At 38.2% G+C, this 20,752-nt stretch overlaps 1 protein-coding gene across 1 annotated transcript in view; it reads right to left on the bottom strand.

The window, feature by feature from the left end:
- SPSB4 (splA/ryanodine receptor domain and SOCS box containing 4) overlaps positions 1 to 20,752 on the bottom strand; it is a 169,688-nt gene that overhangs the window by 147,884 nt on the left and 1,052 nt on the right. The gene's annotated exons all lie outside the window — the stretch shown is intronic.

The raw sequence follows: 20,752 nt of genomic DNA, 5'->3' as shown, positions 1-20,752 counted from the left end.
ACAGCACCAAGACCAGCGCCTCTGCTTCCTGGCGGATCCAAGCCCCTTTTGTCCAGCCCCACCGCTGATCCAGCAGGTCCTGCTCTCCGGCCCTCAGACTCCAGGTTCCAATTCAGCTGTTACTCTGGCTGATCCGGGTCTGATACTCACCCGCCTGAATTCTACCAAAGCTGCAGTGGGAGAGAAATCCTGAGGTAGATGCTCTTTCTCCTGGCTTTTCTCTCTGGGTTCCGTGAGTCAGACTTCCTCTAAGAGGTTTGTTTCATGTGATAGATGGGGAAGAGATGGGGAAGATATCAGGAGACTCTAGAATGGTGCCTGTCTTCTCTCCGCCATCTTGGCCGGAAGTCCAGTCAATTTCTTGAAGTGCAATTTTCATTTTTCAGGAATTCATATTTTTATCTTGTCTGCTGATGTCAGGTCCTGGTGAGCTTGGTTCTTTACAGTGACTCTCCTTTCAAACATCTTTAGTCAGACAGGGTAACTATAACTGTTACCTTACCCCTCTTTTCTTTAAACAAGGTATTCAATTTCAAATTTATTTAAGTCCGCTGAACTGCAATGCCATTAACAATTTCAGTAGTAGTTGATCAGGCAGAGATGCCACCTGCATCCAAAAATTAATATGCGGTTCTTCACCAGAGGCAGAGATCATTTACCCTTGGAGCCTTAATTGTATTTCTCTGAATAATTTGCATCTTATTAGATGATTTACATACTGACTGAGTTGTAAGGTTCCCAAACCTTCCCCCCACTCCCACCATCATTTTTGTCTCCCTTCTGTAGTTAGATTATTAGAACTGGAACAATCTGAGAAGAGTGTTTTTGAATGAGAATTCTAGTATAATATGGTATAGATCTCAACAAAGATGAAATGAAAATTATAAAACATTTAGACAAACTATGATGACTACAAAACTAGAATAATTTTGTGCTATAAAAAGTTGCATTGTGCTCTATTAGATTCTACTAAAGGGGTAAGGACTTCTGATAACAGAAACATCAGTCAGACATAAAGATCAGAGAGTTCATTTACTGTTAGACCAGTGGGATACAAATCATTGAAAAATCATTGCATATTTGTAAATATATGAATATTATGTAAATATTTTTGTAAAGAGGCAAAGGGATTAGGATTTAGCACTAGAAGGAAACTTAAGAGATCATTTAGGTCAACTTTAAAATTTTATCAGTAAAGGAAACAGATTCAGAGAAATTAATTGTCTGGAATCACAGACTATTAAACAGTAAAAACTGTTATCTGGATCCAGTTTTCTAACTACAAATTCAAATCTCTTTTTTACTACATTTTATTTTCTGAACAAATTTGTTTTGCTCTTCTTTTGTTTGCTGTTAGCTGTTTTACTTTAACAGATGAGCTTTTTGATTGAACTAATCCCTGAATTAGTCACACTAAATGACTTTTTCTGAAAAACCTATATTCAATTCTCATTAGCTAAAGCATTGGCTAATGGCTTATCACTTTCATGGTCTAACTATATACTACTCATACCTTCTCTCTAAGTATGTTTCTTTTAACTATCTGGAGAGAAATAAAATTCTCAAGAATTGCAAGTAGTATCTTCCTTTGTAGGGATGTATTTTTTCCCAAGAGGGGACTTTCAAATTTTCCTGATGAAATGACAAGACCTTAACAGAAAAATTGATCTTCAAATATAAGACTCTAGAGATGCTAAAAAGATAAATAGGAAAGAAATAAAAAACTTTGTTGTTTAATTAAACTGAATCTCTTCTCAGAAGATAATACTTGTAACTCTTGAGAACTGTATTTCTATTAGGTCAGTTAGGGAAAATATATTTAGACAAAGATTATGGATTTAAGCTGATTTTGATGTCACTATATTAAAAAAATTAAGGCATGAAAAAAAAGGATTGTATTGGAAGAAGAAAGGGAGAGGTCAAATAGGGTAAATCACATTACATGAAGAGGCACAAAAGACCTATGGATGGAGAGGGAAGAAAGGAGAGGATGAATATTGATTGTATATTACTCTCATCAGATTTGACTCAGAGGGACTAGCATACTCCCAATGAAACTTATCTTACAGGGAAGTAGGAGGGGAAAGGGGAAAGGAAAAATCAGGGGTGGGGAGGTGGGGGTCAAAAGTTAAACACTGGTGAGGCTTCTTTGTTGTTTGTCCATCATTTTCTTTTCTTTTCTTTTTTTTTTGCAAGGCAAATAGGGTTAAGTGGCTTGCCCCAAGGCCACACAGCTAGGTAATTATTAAGTGTCAGAGGTCTCATTTGAACTCAGGTACTCCTGACTCCAGGACTGGTTCTCTATCCACTGGGCAACCTAGCTGCCCCTTGCCCATCATTTTCAAGGATTATGATGTCAGGGAGTTGATGCCATTATATGCAAGTGAATTGGATTTAAGGTGGGGTGCTGTGCTAAGTGAGAAGTCTCATTTTCTTCTCCAGGGCTATCTAGGTCTGGTGGTCAGCTATGAATCAGGATGACAGGAGATGGCCCTAGATTCAAGGTTAAGTGATTTGCCCAAGGTCATTAGTTAATAAGTTTCAAGTGTCTGAGGTTGGATTTGAACTCATGTCCTGATGATTCCAGGGCCAATCAAGTTTTCTAATCAAGTAAGAGTTCTTGAATTTTACAGATCCCAAATAACTCAGGCTCTCCTTGATTAACCAACAACAGGTCTCAGGCTAAACTCAATAGGTCATTGTTTGAACCTCAATTGGTTCAGAGTGAATGTAATTTGCAATTTTCTCTGTTTTGACCAGAAACCCTGAGGGACTTTCCCTCCCAGCAAATTTTTTCTTTCTTTTTTTTTAGAAGTGGTCATTTTTGGCCTCTAAACTTCATCTCTCCCTTACCTAACCTTAATGACTGAATGAGTGTTGCCTCAGTCAAATTGTAAAAGACTTAGCTTTAAAAGGTCAAAGTCTCCTACTGCATACAGGGCCATCTGCAATCATTCTGATCCATATCTGCCAACTGGACCTAGATGGCTTTGGAGAGAAAGTGAGACTGATGACTTTGCACAGCATCCCCTCAGCTAAATCTTATTCACTTACATATCATGGCATCACCTCCCTGATGACATGGTCTTCTTCAAGAATGAAGGACAAAACAAGCTCTGTGAGTAACAGAAGCTACCCCCACTATGGGCAAGTTGGCCTACACAGCTGTATTTCCTTTCTTCCTTTCTTCCTTCCTTTCTCTCATTTCTTTCCTTCTTCTCTCCTCCCTCTTTCTTTCTTTCTTTCTCTCTTTCTTTCTTTCTTTCTTTCTTTCTTTTTTCTTTCTCTCTTTCTCTCCCCTCCCTTCCTTCCTTCCTTCCTTCCTTCCTTCCTTCCTCTCCTTCCTTCCCTCTCTCCCTTCCCCCCTCTCTCTCTTGAACATGTGGTTTCTAGATATATTAATGATCCCCTTTCATATATTATCTCTTGATAGACAATAGTGAGATTGCAAGAAAGGCAAACACAATCTGACTGACTGACAAATCAAACATAAGTCTGAAATGCTCTTTTTAATACTCTTTACCTATTCAAATTTTATCTATATTTCAAGACCCAGTTCAAAACTCAACTATATGACCACACCAGTTGGAACCAACCTCTCTTCCTTTTGAAATCTTGATCAATCATTGTTGGGGAGCCAAGATGGCGACAAGAACTGATCGTGTCTCAGGCACTCTCTCATAAATCTTTGAAACTAAGGACTCTAACTAAATTTTTGAGAGACAGAGACCACAGAGGGACCCAGTGAGGCAGTTCTCCTACTCAAGGTAACCTGGAAAAGAGCAGAAAGGCTCTGCTCCCCAGGGTTGGAGGGTCAGCCCACCAGAGGGGTGGCCTGCTGGAGCAAAAGAACTTCAGCCTCCCAGAGGCAGCCCCAGGGTGCTGGGAGCCTTGGCTCACAGCAGCAGGGGAGTTTCCTGAGTTACGCCTTGGGGAGCACCGGGCACAAATTGAGGGAACAGCGGGGGGACCTCTGCCAGAGCGAGCATATGAAGCCCAGCCCTCAGGGCACACAGTGAGCAACATGGCCACTGAAGCCCAGATCCAGGAAACAGAAGCAGGTTGAGCTGGTAAGCAGGAGCCCACAGGGCATGAGCCCATTGAACCTAGGGAGGGGAGTGAACAGAGAGAGATACTGCAGAGTTCTGTCCCTGGAACAGGACTCTGGGGTTCTGAACACATTCAGATCCTGATCTCAGTCTAGGCCCCCCTATAGAACAGCAGGGGCCCCCCCACCTCAACCCCATAGCAGAGGGGGCGCTTATGGTCATTCACAGACCAGGAGGGAAGACAGAGCCTCAGACACTGAGACCCTTGTGGGAGTGTCCCAAAAGCTCAGGAAGCACCCCCAAAACAGGCTTAGGCTAGGAAAATGAGCAAGCAGAGAAAAAAGAGGAACACCATTGAGAAATACATTATTTATGATCCCAAGAAGGATCAAAATACTCAGTCTGAAGATAAGGAAGTACAAGCTCCTGCAACTAAAGCCTGCAAGAAAAATGGAAATTGGGCTCAGGCTATGACAGAGCTCAAAAAAGATTTTGAAAATCAAGTGATGTAGATAGAAGAAAAATTGGAAAAGAAATGAGAGAGATGCAGGAAAAACATGAAAAAGAAGTTAGCATCTTAGTCAAGGAGATCCAAAAAAAAAATGCTGAAAAAAATAACATGTTAAAAACCAGCATAGGTCAAATGGATAAAACAGTTCAAAAAGTTATTGAGGAGAAGAATGCTTTAAAAAGCAGAATTGGCCAGATGGAAAAAGAGAGAAGAAAACTCTCTGAGGAAAACAAATCATTCAGAAAAAATCAAGTGATGTAGATAGAAGAAAAATTGGAAAAGAAATGAGAGAGATGCAGGAAAAACATGAAAAAGAAGTTAGCATCTTAGTCAAGGAGATCCCAAAAAAAATGCTGAAAAAAATAACATGTTAAAAACCAGCATAGGTCAAATGGATAAAACAGTTCAAAAAGTTATTGAGGAGAAGAATGCTTTAAAAAGCAGAATTGGCCAGATGGCAAAAGAGAGAAGAAAACTCTCTGAGGAAAACAAATCCTTCAGACAAAGAATAGAACTCAGGAAGATTGATGAATTTATGAGAAATCAGGACTCAATATTTCAAAACCAAAAAAATGAAAAATTAGAAGAAAATGTGAAACATCTCATTGAAAAAACAACTGATATGGAAAACAGATTTAGGAAAGATAATTTAAAAATTATTGGAATACCTGAAAGTCATGATCAGGAAAAGAGACTTGACATAATTTTCAAAGAATTACTACAGGAAAATTGCCCTGATATCCTAGAAGCAGAGGGCAAAATAGAAATGGAGAGAATCCACTAATCCCCCCCCCCCCGAAAGAAATCCCAAAAAACCAACCCCTACGATTATTATAGCCAAGTTCCAGAACTCCCAAATCAAAGAGAAAATATTACAAGTAGCCAGAAGGACACAATTCAAATATCATGGAGCTATAGTCAGGATCACATAGGACTTAGCAGCAATTACATTAAAAGCTCGTAGGGCTTGGAATATAATATACCGGAAGGCAAAAGGGCTTAGAATGCAACTGAGAATCAACTACCCAGCAAAACTGAATGTCATCTTCCAGGGAAAAAAGATGGACTTTCAATGAACCAGGGGAATTTCAAATATTCCTTTTAGAATGGCCAGAGCTGAACAGAAGGTTTGATCTTCAAATACAGGACTCAGGTGAAGCATAGAGATTGGAGAAGAGGAAAAATATGAGGGACTTAATGATGATGAACTGCATGTATTCCTGCATAGAAAAATGATACTGATAATACCCATATGAACCTTCTCAGTTAATAGAGCAGGTAGAGGGAGCTTTTATAGTTTAAGCACAGGAGAAAGCTGAATTCGAAGATAAAATATGGTGTAAAAATGGAGTCAATAGGGAAAAAAGGGAAATGCAATGGGAGAAAGAAAAAGGAGAGGGGGAATAGGCCAAGATATTTCATATAATAAGATTTTTCTTCATTACAATGAGCTGTTGCAATGATATGAAAGGGGGGAAGGCAAGGGGGAATGAGGGAATCTTCGCTTTCATCAGAGGTGGTTAGGAGAGGAAACAGCATATATACTCAATGGGGTATAGACATCTGGAGTAAGAAGGAGAGATGGGGGGACAGGGGGAAGGGGGGATGTGAATGATGGAGGAGAGGATGAACCATGCGGGGGAGAGTGGTCAGATATAACACATTTTCTTTTTTACTTCTTGCAAGGGGCTGGGATTGGATGGCCTTTTTGGGACCATAGGGCCAGGTGGATGCTGGACCTAAAGGGTGGTAGGGGGGCTCGGGGCCTCTTGGCCCCAGGACCAGGGAGCTGTCTGCTGTGCCACTCAGCTACCCTACAGCAGAGTCAGAGTGAAAGGAGAGAGAAAATATAGTACATGGTAGTGGAGAAATGAGAAAGGAGGGAGTTGAGATCAGCAATGGCAATGTTGGAAAAATATGGAAGTAACTTTTGCGATGGACTTATCATAAAGAATGTGATCCACCTGTGACAGAGTTGTTGGTTTTGGAACAAAGACTGAAGCACATTTTTTATTATTATTATTATTATGGGGGGGTGCAGGGCAAATGGGGCTGTGTGGCCTGGTTGGGGCCGCATAGCAGGGTGATCTTTGGGTGTCTGAGGCTGGATTTGGACCTGGGTGGTCCTGGCTCAAGGGCCAGTGTTCTGTCTGTCACCCAGTCACCCCTACTATTATTACTATTTTATTTTATTTGGGGTCTTTTTTTCTCTTTTTTTTTTTGTTTTTTTCAGGGCAGTGGGGTTGGGGTGGCTTGCATGTCACATGGCTGGGTGATTGTTGGGTGCATGGGGCCTGATATGGGCTCGGGTGCTCCTGGCTCCAGGGCTGGTGCTTTGTCCATTGCGCCACCTGGCCATACCTAAAATTATTACTATTATTTTTTTTTAATTTTTTTTCTCTCCCCTTTACTTCATCACTCAAGTGAGTCTATATATTTTTTGGGGGAGGGGCTATTTTGTTTACTCTTAAACAAGAATATTTTATTAATGTATAAAAAACATTTGTACAAAATGAGAATAAATAAATATTAAAAAAATCATTGTTGGTATAATTCAATTGGTAATTTATCAAGTCTGTCATAACTTCTCTTCATTTTTGCCCTAAAGTAATAAATTCAAATTGTGTTCTGTTATTTAACTCTATGCAAAATATATGTTCTCAAATAGATTGTAAGTATTTAAGTGAGGTAGTGGAAAGAATGTTAAAGTCAGAAGACTTGGGTTTAATCCTGACTTTACTATCATTCCCTTGTGTAAACAAAAGTGAGTTACTTAATCTCACTGGGCCTCCCTCACTTGTCAAAAGAAAATGGGAGGGGCAGCTAGGTGCACAGTGGATAGAGCACTGGCCCTGAAGTCAGAAGTATCTGAGTTCAAATCAGACCTCAGACACTTAATAATCATTACCTAGCAATGTGGCCTTGGGCAAGGCACTTAACTCCATTTGCCTTGCAAAAAATAAAAAAAAAAATGGGGGGGGGGAATAATACTATTAAAATAGTTAAGATAAATTATGGAAAATTCCACTGGTGGAACTAAGAGGTAGTATGATCTTTCTAAAAAGCAATACCATTTGACACAATATTACTATATTGATATGACTATTAACTACTAGAACTATAAGAAAACAAAACCAATCTTCATTATTTAAATCTAATCCTCAGATTATTTAATAAAAGCAAAAATTAAAAATAGTTTGAGGATTAGAAATCATCCAGTCCAACATTCTGATTTTAGAAATGAGAGAACCGAGTCCCAGAAATGCTAAGTGATCTATTTAAGATCATCTAAGTAGTAAGCAGAAGAACCAAAATTTGAATCCAAGTTCTAGGACTCTAAATACTGATATTTTTCAGTGCGCAAACATTTTTAAAAAACAACTACAAAGAATGGAGTTTAGGGGCAGTTAGGTGGTGCAGTGGATAAAGTACTAGTTCTGGAGTCAGGAGGACCTGAATTCAAATCTGTCTTCAGACACTTAATAATTACCTAGCTGTGTGACCCTGGTCAAGTCACTTAACCCTATTGCCTTGCAAAAATCTAAATAAAGAATGCAATTTATCGCTTAGAGTCTGATTTTAGTTTGTTTTTGTATTTCAATATTTGGTTTTCTTGATAGGGACTAAATTTGAAACAATTTTTTTTCTAAAACTATAAATGCAAAGAATAAGAGTTCAAATCAATGACATTTAAGTTTCCTTGTTGCTTAAAGCCCTAGGAATCTCATATTCTCACAGTACCTATTACAAAGGCACAAATTTTAATCTGTCAATAAACATGTTGGTTTTATTACAGTGGAGGTGGGGAGCTGGAATGAAAGTTGCTTGGAGGTTTTTTCAATACTGTTAAAGAGCAGAGTTGAAAAATTATTACCAGGACACTATCTTTCTTTTACCTTCTCCCTTTCCCAGTCCATTATGCCTACAGCTGGCTTGCTAAATCTGGCTGAGACAATTAAGGGACAGAGAAAGAAAAGACATTGGGTTTTGTGAGGCTGCAGGAGGGAATCAAGGACAGTCATGGTAGAAAACCCACCTAGGGAGGGTAAAGTGATCAGACTGCATGTCTGAGAGTTTAGGGGGAGTGTGGTACCCAGAATGTATAGATAATTCACATTGTGAATATTTAGTCTACATTCACAAATGAGAGTTAACCTCTACTAGATAGTTTACTTCAATTCAATTTTAGATTGTATTAATGGAAACATGGAAACATTTGACCTTTCATAGTACAAAAATAGCTCACATTAATATATTAGACTTATAACAGCCTTACAAGGCCAGTGGTACAAGTATTAATTTCCAATTTTTACAGAAATGGTGAGTGAGGTTCAGAGTGGTGACTTGCTACAGTTAGTGAAATGGGGAGACAGAACAGGAACACAGGTTCAATAACTTCTCTATCCCAGGAGGTAAACAGATTTCCTACTAATTAATTATTCATTTTAATTATTACTGGAAATAAAATATCTTAAAATTAAAAGCTTTCTCTACAATATCATCTAAAAGGAGCAGGAATTCCTGAAGTATTAAAAGGATTATATAATTATGCCTTTAAGATAAACACCTAATTTTTGGCTAAGACAGCTAGATTAAAATTAAAATGCAGTAGAGACTTCTAGACAAATTGTAGCCTATGAAGGAAGGGCAGTATTATAAAACAACTATCATACTCCCTTAGCATAATATATGGGTCCTCTTAAGTTTAAATAAGTCCTATTTTATGTAGTGGGAAATGCATGTTTCTAGAACTTATAAATGAGTCAGCCTGCCACAGAGGGGAATTAAGTGGATTTAGAGATGGCAAGATCCAGGTTCAAGCAATGCTTCTGAGATGGTCTGTATGTGTGATCTTGGGCAAATCACTTAATATCTCAGTGTTCCAAAGACATAATAATGACAATAAAAATGGTTCTTCTTCCTTCCTATAGTCTTCTAACTGGTCTCCCTAACTCAACTTTCTCCCCTCTCCAATCTATCCTCTCTTTAGCTGTAAAGGATTTTTTCCCTAAAGCACATTTCTGACTATGTCACTTCTCATTCCTTTCTTCAAAAAGTTCTGGTGATTCCCTATTATCTAGGATCAAATATACAATCCTGTCCTTGACATTTAAAGTCCTTTATTAGACCAGGGGCAGCTAGGTAATAAAGTGGTTGGAATACCGGGCTTGGATTTAGGAAGGCAAGTTCAAATCCAGATTTTGATACTAGCTGTGGGACTTTGGGCAAGTCTCCTAACACTGCTTGCCTCAGTTACCTTATTTGTAAAATGAGCTGGAGAAGGAAATGGCAAACCACTCCAGTACTAAAAAACTACTGAACAAGAACAGCAACTTAGCCTCTTCCTGTATTTTCCAGTCTTTTAACACTTTACTCTTTTAACATTCTCTCCACTGTTCTACTTGCTATTCTTTACACATGTTATTTCATTTCCCAATTGTCTTCATTCTTACTTTTCTTGACTTCCTTCAAAATTCAGGTTAATTCCCACTTTCTGCAGGAGGACATTCCTGAATCCCATTCCTCCTCCATTCTCTTCCCTTTAAAACATTCCTCTATGTAATTACATAGCTAGCATTTATATAGCCCAGGGTTTTGCAAATATTGTCTCATACTTACAATAACACTGGAAGGTTAAAACTTATTATTCTACATTTTTGGTGAGGAAACTGAGGCAGAGAAAGGTTAAAAATGACATGCCCAGGGTCCCACAGCTAGACCTGGTTAATATTCTTTTTCATGATGTTATTGTATAGAGAGCTACCCAAGGAAGACAAAAAAAGATAGTCCCTGATCTCAAAGAGCTCACATCTAAGAAGAGCAAACAATATGCAAATAATTATGTATGTATAAGAGAGGCAGCTAGGTGTCATAGTGGATAAGAGTATAGAATTTGGAAAAGAGAAGATTTGAGTTCAAATCTGTTCAAAGATTAGGGAAGTGGAGTGTAAAGTATAAGAAGAAAGGTGAGGGAGAAGGGTAGTTAATGAAGAACTTTGAATACCATACCAGGAAGGTTTAATTGAAATTCAAACTCAGTCTCAAACATTTAATAGCTGTGTGTCCCTGAGCAAGTCATTTAATCTCTGTGTGTCTTAATTTCCTTGGCTGTAAAATGAGAATAGTAACAAATCTGGGGTTGTTGTAAGGATCAACTGAGATAACATTTGAAAAGTACTTAGTATAGTGCCTCTTACATTGTAAGTGCTCTCTAAATGTTAGTTATTAACATTATTACTATTTGAAGGTAGTCTTTATGGCACTTGCTCTGGGGGGTCAGAATTCCCAGTTAGTTCAGAGGTGTACAGGAGCCAGCTGGAATAGCCCTGATAATTAAATTTTCAGTATGAGCATTTATCTGCAAAGTACAGATTGGGTATTATGTTATTATTTTGTTGATCAGTTAGAATACAGAAAGTGATGGGAAAAAATGTTAATAATATAGATTAAACTTAAGAGTGTGTTGTGGGGAATGGCTTAGCAAAGTGTGGTCTATGTATGTCATGGAACACTATTCTATTAGAAACCAGGAGGGACGGGAATTCAGGGAAGCCTGGAGGGATTTGCATGAATTGATGCTGAGTGAGATGAGCAGAACCAGAAAAACACTGTACACCCTAACAGCAACACGGGGGTGATGTTCAACCTTGATGGACTTGCTCATTCCATCAGTGCAACAATCAGGAACAATTTTGGGCTGTCTGCAATGGAGAGTACCATCTGTATCCAGATAAAGAGCCATAGAGTTTGAACAAAGTTCAAGGACTATTCCCTTTAATTTAGAAAAAAACACCAGATATCTTATTGTCTGATCTTGTTATCTCTTAGACTTTTTGTTTCTTCCTTAAGGATATGATTTCTCTCTCATCACACTCAATTTGGATCAATGTGCAACATGGAAACAAAGTAAAGACTGACAGATTGCTTTCCGTGGGGGGTGGGGGTGGAGGGAGGGAAGTAAGAATGGGAGGAAAATTGTAAAACTCAAATAAAATCTTTAATAATAAAAAAAGTGTTTTGTGCTTTCCATGAGAGGAGCAGAGACAAGAAGGCAATGTGTAGACTGGAATTCAGAAGTTCTTCCCAATAACACTCTAAACGTCTTAAAATTATAACTCTAACCAAATTCTAAAGCGGCAGAACCCACAAAAAGACTGAAACAATTTTCCGACCCAAGACAACTTGGAAAATCTGTGGGAAGGGTCTGTTCCACTGTGGTTGAAAGGAGCCACAACACAGCCTGGGCTGCAGCACCCTGAAGTAAACACTCCAGTCTTCCAGTAACAGCCCATGGGGTACCTGGGTTTGTGGCAGAGAGAGCAGTTTCCAGACTTCTCAGCCCAGGGATTGCCAAGGATACCTCAGAAAGTTAGTGGGAGCATGGACCCAGGCAAGTCCAGTCCACAGAGAAAGTCTGCCCTGGGAACCTGGAAGCAGCTGCTTCCAGAGTTCTCAGCCCATAGATGGTAAGGGGGTCAGAGGAGATTCTCAAGGTCTCTCTGCTATCTCTGGGGCAGAACTCTATTGCTCTGCCCAAGCTCATTGTCTGGGCTACATACTGCTATAGTTGAGCAGGGCCTCTCCTCATAGTTCCAGGGCAGAGGGGAGTGCTTGTGGTCATCCACAGACCAGAGCACAGGCCAGGAGAACATTCAGAGTCTTTCATAAAACCTTGAAGGAATTAAGGTACCTAAGGAGGTGTCCCCAAAATACTCAAAAGCTTGGGAAGTGTATTAAAACCAGGTCATAGGCTGGGGAAATGAAGAAAAACAATCTGACCATAGATAATTACTTTGGTCCCATGGAGGATCAAAGCACACATTCAGAAGATGACAAAGTCAGTTTCTATATCCAAAGCCTCCAAGAAAAAAAATAGGAATTGGTTTCAGGCTATGGAAAAGCTCAAAAAAGATATTGAAAATCAAGTAAGGGAGGTAGAGGAAAAATTGGGAAGAGAAATGAGTGTTGCAGAAAAATCATGAAAACCAAGTCAGCAGCTTGTGAAGGAGATACCAAAAAACATCTAAGACAGTAACGTTTTATTTTTATTGTTATTTTTTTAGATTTTTCAAGGCAATGGGGTTAAGTAGCTTGCCCAAGGCCACACAGCTAGGTAATTATTAAGTGTCTGAGGCCAGATTTGAACTCAGGTAATCCTGACTCCAAGGCCGGTGCTCTATCCTCTGCACCACCTAGCCATCCCGAAAATAATGTTTTAAAAACCAGTTTAGGCCAAATGGAAAAAAGCAGTCTAAAAGGTAAATGAGAAGAATACCTTAAAAAAAGAATTGGCCAGATGTAAAAGGAGATTAGAAAACTTTCTGAAGAAAACAACTCCTTCAAATGAAGAATGGAGTTAAGGAACTTTATGAGAAATCAAGAAACACCAAAACAAAACCAAAGAATAAAAAAAAACCTAGAAGAAAATGTGAAATATCTCAATGAAAACAAAACAACTAACATGGAAAACAAATTCACAAGAGATAATTTTAAAATTATTGGGCTACCTGAAAGTCATGAACAGGAAAAGAGACTAGACTTCATTTTTCAAGAAATTTTCCAGGAAAATTGCCCTGATATACTAGAAGCAGAAGATAAAATAGAAATTGAGGAAATACACTGATCACCTCCTGAAAGAGAGCCCCAGCCCCCAAAACTCCCAGGAAAATTTAACCAAATTCCAGTACTCAGTACTCCCAAGTCAAAGAGAAAATATTACGAATAGCCAGAAAGAAACAATTCAAATATCATGGCGCTACAGTCAATATTCCACAGGATTTAGCATCTCCATTAAAGGCTGGTAGGGCTTGGAATATGATATTCCTGAAGGCAAAAGAGCTTGGATTACAACCAAGAAACAACTAGCCAGCAAAAACTGAACATCCTCTTTCAGGGAAAACAATGGCTATTCAATGAAATGGGGACAGTCAAACTTTCCTGTGAAATGACCAGAGCTGAACAGAAACTTGGATCTCCAAGTACAGGACTAAGGTGAAGCATAGAGAGGGTGGAGAGGAAGGGCAAATTATGAAGGATTTAATGATGTTGAACTGCTTGTATTCCAGCATGGGAAGATGATACTGATAACTCATAAGAACCTTCTCATTTATTAGAGCAGTCAGAAGGAGCATATATAGACAAGGCACAGGAGAGAGCTGAATATGAAAAAGATATTATAAAGATGGGTCAATGAACGAAAAAGAAATCTACTTGGAGAAAGGGAAAAGAGAGATAGAGTAAGCTATTTCATGTAAAAGAGCTAAGAAAAATCTTTTGCAATAAAGTAGAAGGGGGAAAGTTGAGGGGGAATGAGGGAGCCTTCATTCTCATCGAAAATGGCTCCGAGAGGAAACAGCATACACTCAATAGGGTATAGAAATTATTTTACCCTAGAGGAAAAAAGGAGAGGAAAGGGATGGGAAAAGGGGGACGGGGGGGGGGGGAGGTGTAGATGACAGAAGAGAGAGAAGATTGTGGGAGAGGGTAGTCAGATACAACACACTTTGAGAAGAGACAAAGTGAAAGGAGAGAGTAGAATAAATGGGAGTGGGAGGAATAGAATGGAGTAAAATACAGTTAGCCATAGCAATCTCAGGGGAAAAAATATTGAAGCAACTTCTCTGATGGATTTATGATGAAGAATGTGATCCATCCCAGAGACAAAACTAATGGTGTCTGAACACAGACTGATGTACATTTTTTCTTTTTTTTTTCCTCACTTTATTTTTCTTGAGGTTTCTCTATCTTTTTTGGGGGGAGGGGAGATTATGTTTATTTTATAACAAGCCTATTGTAGAAATGTGAAAATAGATAAATAATTTTTTTTTTAAAAAGAGTAGAGGTTATTGAGTTGGGGAAGAGGTAGAATGAAGAATGGACTGGGGTGGGAAAAGACTTGAGGCAGAAAGACCCACCATCAGGTTATTGCAGTAATGGAGGCATGAAGTGATGAGAACTTGCACTAGACTGGTGACAGTATCAGAGGAGAGAAGGAGGAATATTTGAGAGATATGCAATGGTGAGATTGGATATGAGGAGGTGAGAGATAGTGAGGAATCCAGGATGACTCCTTTGTTGTGAGTCTGAGAGACATAATCTTTGATAGGATGTGTATGAATACAGATAATTTTTGAGCTTGGCCTTTTTGGCACTCTGTTTTTTCACTCCAGACTACAAACATATCCATCTTATAATATATAGTTAGTTTGAAAGTAAATCCATGGAATCAATATTTTTTTTTTTAGTTTTTTTGCAAGGCAAGGGGGTTAAGTGGCTTGCCCAAGGCCACACGGCTAGGTAATTATTAAGTGTCTGAGGCCGGATTTGAACTCAGGTACTCCTGACTCCAAGGCCAGTGCTCTATCCACTGTGCCACCTAGCCACCCCCCGAATCAATATTACTTATTAACAAATCACCAATCACCATTGGAAGCAGTTCTTTCTTCTCCAAGATTAATTTTTCAAAATCTAGCATTTATATAATAATTTTGAAAATATTATCTTATTTGATCCTCACAATAATCCTATGGTGTAGATGCTATTATCAGCCCCATTTTGTAGATGATGAAACTGAGGTAGACAAGAGGTAAAATGATTTGATCACAGGGCTAGTGGCTGAAGAGAGATTTGAACTCAGATCTTCTTGACTCTAAGTCTTACTGCTCTGAAGGAAGAGTTACATGCTGGTTCAGTTAGCATTCAAAACCAGGAACATAGAATTCCTCAAATGCCTAAGGTTTCTTGTATTTTTTCTTCTTTTTTTTGGGGGGGGGGGTTTATTTGTTTTTGCAAGGCAATGGGGTTAAGTGACTTGCCAAGGTCACACAGCTAAGTAATTATTAAGTGTCCGAAGTCAGATCTGAACTCAGGTCATCCTGACTCCAGGGCCAGTGCTCTATTCACTGTGCCACCTAGGTGCCCCTGTCTCTTGTATTTCTTTCTTTCTTTTTTTTTTTTTTAGGTTTTTGTAAGGCAAACGGGGTTAAGTGGCTTGCCCAAGGCCACACAGCTAGGTAATTATTAAGTGTCTGAGATCGGATTTGAACCCAGGTACTCCTGACTCCAGAGCCGGTGCTTTATACACTACACCACCTAGCTGCCCCTCTCTTGTATTTCTTAACACAAAATTCCATTACAAAGAAAACAAAAAGCTGGACCCTTGTCATTTATTGAAATAAAACTTTACTGCTATACACAGATGTGATTTCACTGAATTCCAACCTCAGTGCCTCTTGGTAGCATGGAGATTATTCCATATTCTTGAAGGCTATGCTAGTGAGGCACAAACTGTGATAGTAAACTGGAAAGCTTTGAATATAACCACATTGAATGAATTCAGAGAGTCTTATCAACAAATTTTTATCAACAGTAATTAAAAAAAAGAGTTTGTGATTTCCTAGCAGAAAGAAGACACAGATAATCAAGGCACCTTGGCAAGTGTCAACACACATTGACAAGATGATTGATCCTCAGTGTATTCAGCAAGTTTAAATATATGCAAGGTTTTCCTACATGAATGCTGCTTAGCTGCATTACTTTAGGGAAATCACTTTTCCTTTCAAGGATTCATCTTCCTTACATGCAAAAATCAGAGGTTCTTATTAGATGACAAAGCAGTCTGGTTTGGTCTAAAGAACACTAGAATTCGAATTCAGCTTCCATTTGCTAACTATGTCACCTTATGAAAATAAGTTACTGTTCTTATGCCTTAGTTTCTTCATTTGTAAAATGAAAGGAATTGAAATGAGAAGTTTAAAATGCAATATTCAACCGTATTTCCAGCGGATCTTTGATGAAACACGTTAACTATCTCTGGTCAGACAGAGATGTGAATGAACACAGAGCAGGGAGTTCTTAATCTGGACCTTTTTTACCTTTGCAGTATTCTTATACTTTAATACACATACTTGACAATTCAACATTTGTCTTCTTGCTGTCCCTCTCAAAGACATTCTTTTTCCTGACTCTGTCTTTTCAATAGCTATTCCACATTCCCTAGAATATTCACTCTGTTCACCAATGTCTTTTTTTTTTTTTTTTTTTGGCAAGGCAATGGGGTTAAGTGACTTGCCCCAGGTCACACAGCTAGGTAATTATTAAGTGTCTGAGGCTGGATTTGAACTCTGGTCCTCCTGACTCCAGGACTGGTGCTCTATCCACCTCACCACCTAGCCACCCCTTGTTCACCAACATCTAATGACTTCCCTGGCTGCCTTCAATGATAAGTTCAAATTTCATCTTCTGCAAGAGATCTTTCCTCTGAGATGACCTTCTCTCTACTCTGTATGTTTCTTGTATGTACAAAATTGTTTGCAAATTGCCTCCCCATTAGAATGTTTGTTCCTTTGAGGCAGGAATTATGTTTTTGCTTTACTTTGTATCCCCATTGCTTAGTAGACAAAGTACCTGAACTTTAGTAAACAATTAAGGAATGCTTGACTGATTGAAAGAAATATACTTTTTTCAGAAAAGAACTTGGCCATGGTGTGGACTCATTTTGCTTATTTGTATTTGTTTCATACAAGAATTCCTCTCTCTCTCTCCCTCCCTCCTGCCTTCCTTCCTTTCATCTTTTTAATTTGGGAGGTTTGGGAGAAGGCATCAGAGTGTAGGAAGGTTATCAACAATGATGACAAAAAAGTGGACTTTTGTGTCATTTTAAAAAATGTACTGAAGGGAGAGGCTAGGTGGAACAGTGGATAGAGCACTTGGTGTCAGGAGCACCTGGGTTCAAATCTGACCTCAGACATTTAATAATTACCTAGCCGTGTGGCCTTGGGCAAGCCACCTAACCCCATTGCCTTGAAAAATATGAAAAAAAAATGTACTGAAAATTATAGAAGCAAGCATAGAAAATCAGGATAGCTTTGCAAGTGACATATAAAGACAGACCTAAGTAAATGAAGAAACATTAACTGTTCATGGAAAGACTGTGCCAATATAATTAAAATGACAATACTACCTAAATGAATTTACTTATTCAATTCCATATCAATCAAACTACCAAAGGATTATTTTATAGAGTTAGACAAAATGATGATAAAATTCATCTACAGGAACAAAAGATAAAAATCTTAAGGGAAATAATGAAAAAAGAAGTGGGAAGGAAGTAAAGTCTAGCATTACAAGATCTCAAACTATACTGTAAATCAAAAATCATTAAAATGATTTGCTTCTTGTCAAAATATAGGCAGGTCAGTCAGTAGAATAGATGAGGCACATAACATTTAGCCATAACCAAATAGAATAGCATAACGTTTGATAAACCCAAAGACCCCAGTTACTGGATTAAAATCTCTTATTTGAGAAAAACTACTGAGGAGACTGGAAAACAGTGTGGCAAAAATTAGATTTAGACCAATCACACCATGTACCAAGATAAGCTCCAAATGGCTACTTGACTTAGCTATAAAAGATCACATCATAAATAAATCAGAGAAACAAGGAAGAAATGTCCTTCCAGATCTATGGCTAAAGGGAAGAGTTCATGACAAAAGAAGTTGTGAGGAAGATATCAGATGAGAGACTGAACAATTGTTGATTACATAAAATTAAGAAGTCACTGCAGCTAAGATTTGAATGGAAATAGTGACCTGGAGGGAAAAAAAAATCCTTGTAGCAAGTCTCTTTGATAAAGGTCTCATGCTCATTATATGTAAGGAACTGATCCATATGTATAAGAATAATAGCCATTTCCCAACTGAAAAATGGTCAAAGTTATTATTATTATTATTTTAAATTTTTGCAAGGCAAATGGGGTTAAGTGGCTTGCCCAAGGCCACACAGCCAGGTATTCCTGACTCCAGGGCCATTGCTTTATCTACTGTGCCACCTAGCCACCCCCAAAGTAATTATTAATGAAGCAATTTTCAAGAGAACAAATTCAAGTTATTAATAACCACATGAAAAAGTGTTTCAAGTTGCATAAAGCAGCTCTGAGGTTTCAATTCATATATATCAGAATGGCATTAGTTGACAGAAAAGAAAAATGATAAATGTTGTGGGACCTATAGGGAAACAAACACATTAATGCACATTTGGTGATTTTTGAGGATAGCAAGGTAGCACAGAGGAAAGGGTGTTGGAGTAAAAAATTCCTGAATTCAAATCTGACCTCAGACACTAATTATCTGATCCTTGGCAAGTCACTTAGCCTTGTTTGCCTCAGTTTCTTCATCTATAAAATGAGCTAAAGAAGGAATTGTCAAATCAGTCCAGTATCTCTGCCAAGAAAACCTCAAATGGAGTCACACAGAGTCGGACATGACTGAAAAATGACTGAACAATGGTGGAGATATGAATTTGTCTAGTTCTTCTGGAAAGTAGTTTGTAACAATGCTCTGAGTTATTAAACTGTGCATATACTTTTGACCCAGCAATACTCAGCTAGGTCTATATCCCACAGAGACCAAAAGAAAGAGGAAATGGATCCATATGTACAAAAATATTCATAGCATGTCTTTTTTGGGGTGGCAAAGAACTGGAAACCAAGAGGTTATTCATCAACTTATAAATAACTAAACAAATTATAGTGCATTTTAAAATAATGGCATAATGCAATATTAGTAGAAAAGAACAAAAGGGACAATTTTAGAGAAACTTGAAAGACTTATGTATGCAGAGGGAAGTGATCACTTAGGAGAACAATTCTGAACTAGGTATCTCCAAGATCCCTTTTATTTATTTATTTATTTAGGTTTTTTTACAAGGCAAACGGGGTTAAGTAGCTTCCCCAAGGCCACACAGCTAGGCAATTATTAAGTGTCTGAGATCAGATTTGAACCCAGGTACTCCTGACTCCAGGGCTGGTGCTCTATCCACTACGCCACCTAGCTGTCCCTAAGATCCCTTTTAGAAATAAATCTTTCGGGGCAGCTAGGTGGCACAGTAGATAAAGCAACAGCCCTGGAGTCAGAAGTACCTGGCTGTGTGGCCTTGGGCAAGCCACTTAACCCCATTTGCTTTGCAAAAATACCTAAAAAAAAAATCTTTCAGCTTATGATCTCTATGCTTCTTTTCAATCCTATGATACTTGACAACACCCATTTTCACAAATTTATAGAATATTCCAGCTGAAAGAGACCTCAGAGAATATCTAATACAGCATTTTATACAGATAAAGAAATTGATACCAAGGTGTCAAGTACGAAGTGCCCAAAGTCTCAGTACATATTTCTTTTGAGCTAAGCTAATAAATTCTTTTCCATATTCTCCTATACTTTTTTTCTTTCAATTTATCTACTCTTTGCACAGACCTGCTGAAGGACAAATTCAGTTGACAATGATCCTTAGTAATCAACAAAATTTCTGGTAATTGAGATGTACATTTACCATAGTAAAGAGAGAGAGAGAATAGGGAGATAGAGGAGAATGGGGATGAGGGATAACAATTTGCAAGTTTACTTATGGTATCAACATATTTATTTTTTTTTGAATCTGAAGATTTAATAGTTTCTTTTTGACTTCTTTTCTAGATCAGTTGTTTTTGACAATAGATACCTAACATTCAAATTTTCAGTCTTTTGATTTTGTTAAAATATTTTCATAACCTCAACAAATCATTGATTCCTTTTTTCCCCATTCTCTTTTTTATTACAAATTCTTTTGCAAGGCTAATTATTTAAGTACATCCTTCTTTAATTTGAAGGACAGGGGCAGCTAGGTGGCGCACAGTGGATAGAGCACTGGCCCTGGAGTCAGGAGTACCTGAGTTCAAATCCAGCTTCAAACACTTAATAACTGCCTAGCTGTGTGGCCTTGGGCAAGCCACTTAACCCCATTGCCTTGCAAAAAAAAAAAACCAAACCTAAAAAAAATTCTAATTTGAAGGACAAACCCATGAAATGAATAGCCAGACTTGTGAAATGCAAACATGCTTCAGAAATATAAACAAACTTTCATTTACTAAGTAGAAGAGGATCTCTCCTCATGGCCTATAGGACTGTAATTCATTCTCCCTCCTCATAATGTTCCCTTTCTTCAACATATGGTCAAAATGATTTAATCATCATATTAATGCAACACTATTCATATTTAAATAATGTTGTGAAGATTTCAAAGCTCTTTTCCACCACAATCTTGCGAGATAAATAGAGCAAGTATTATTATCTCAATTTTATAAATGAGGAAATAGAGGGTCAGAATGGTCCATGTACTTTCCCAAAAATCACAGAGAGCATATTAAAACTCAAAT

Source organism: Macrotis lagotis, chromosome 1 (assembly GCF_037893015.1).
Source record: "Macrotis lagotis isolate mMagLag1 chromosome 1, bilby.v1.9.chrom.fasta, whole genome shotgun sequence".
Classification (NCBI taxonomy): domain Eukaryota; kingdom Metazoa; phylum Chordata; class Mammalia; order Peramelemorphia; family Peramelidae; genus Macrotis; species Macrotis lagotis.
Note: the sequence above shows the minus strand (reverse complement) of the source record. Positions and strands in the feature narration are given on the sequence as shown.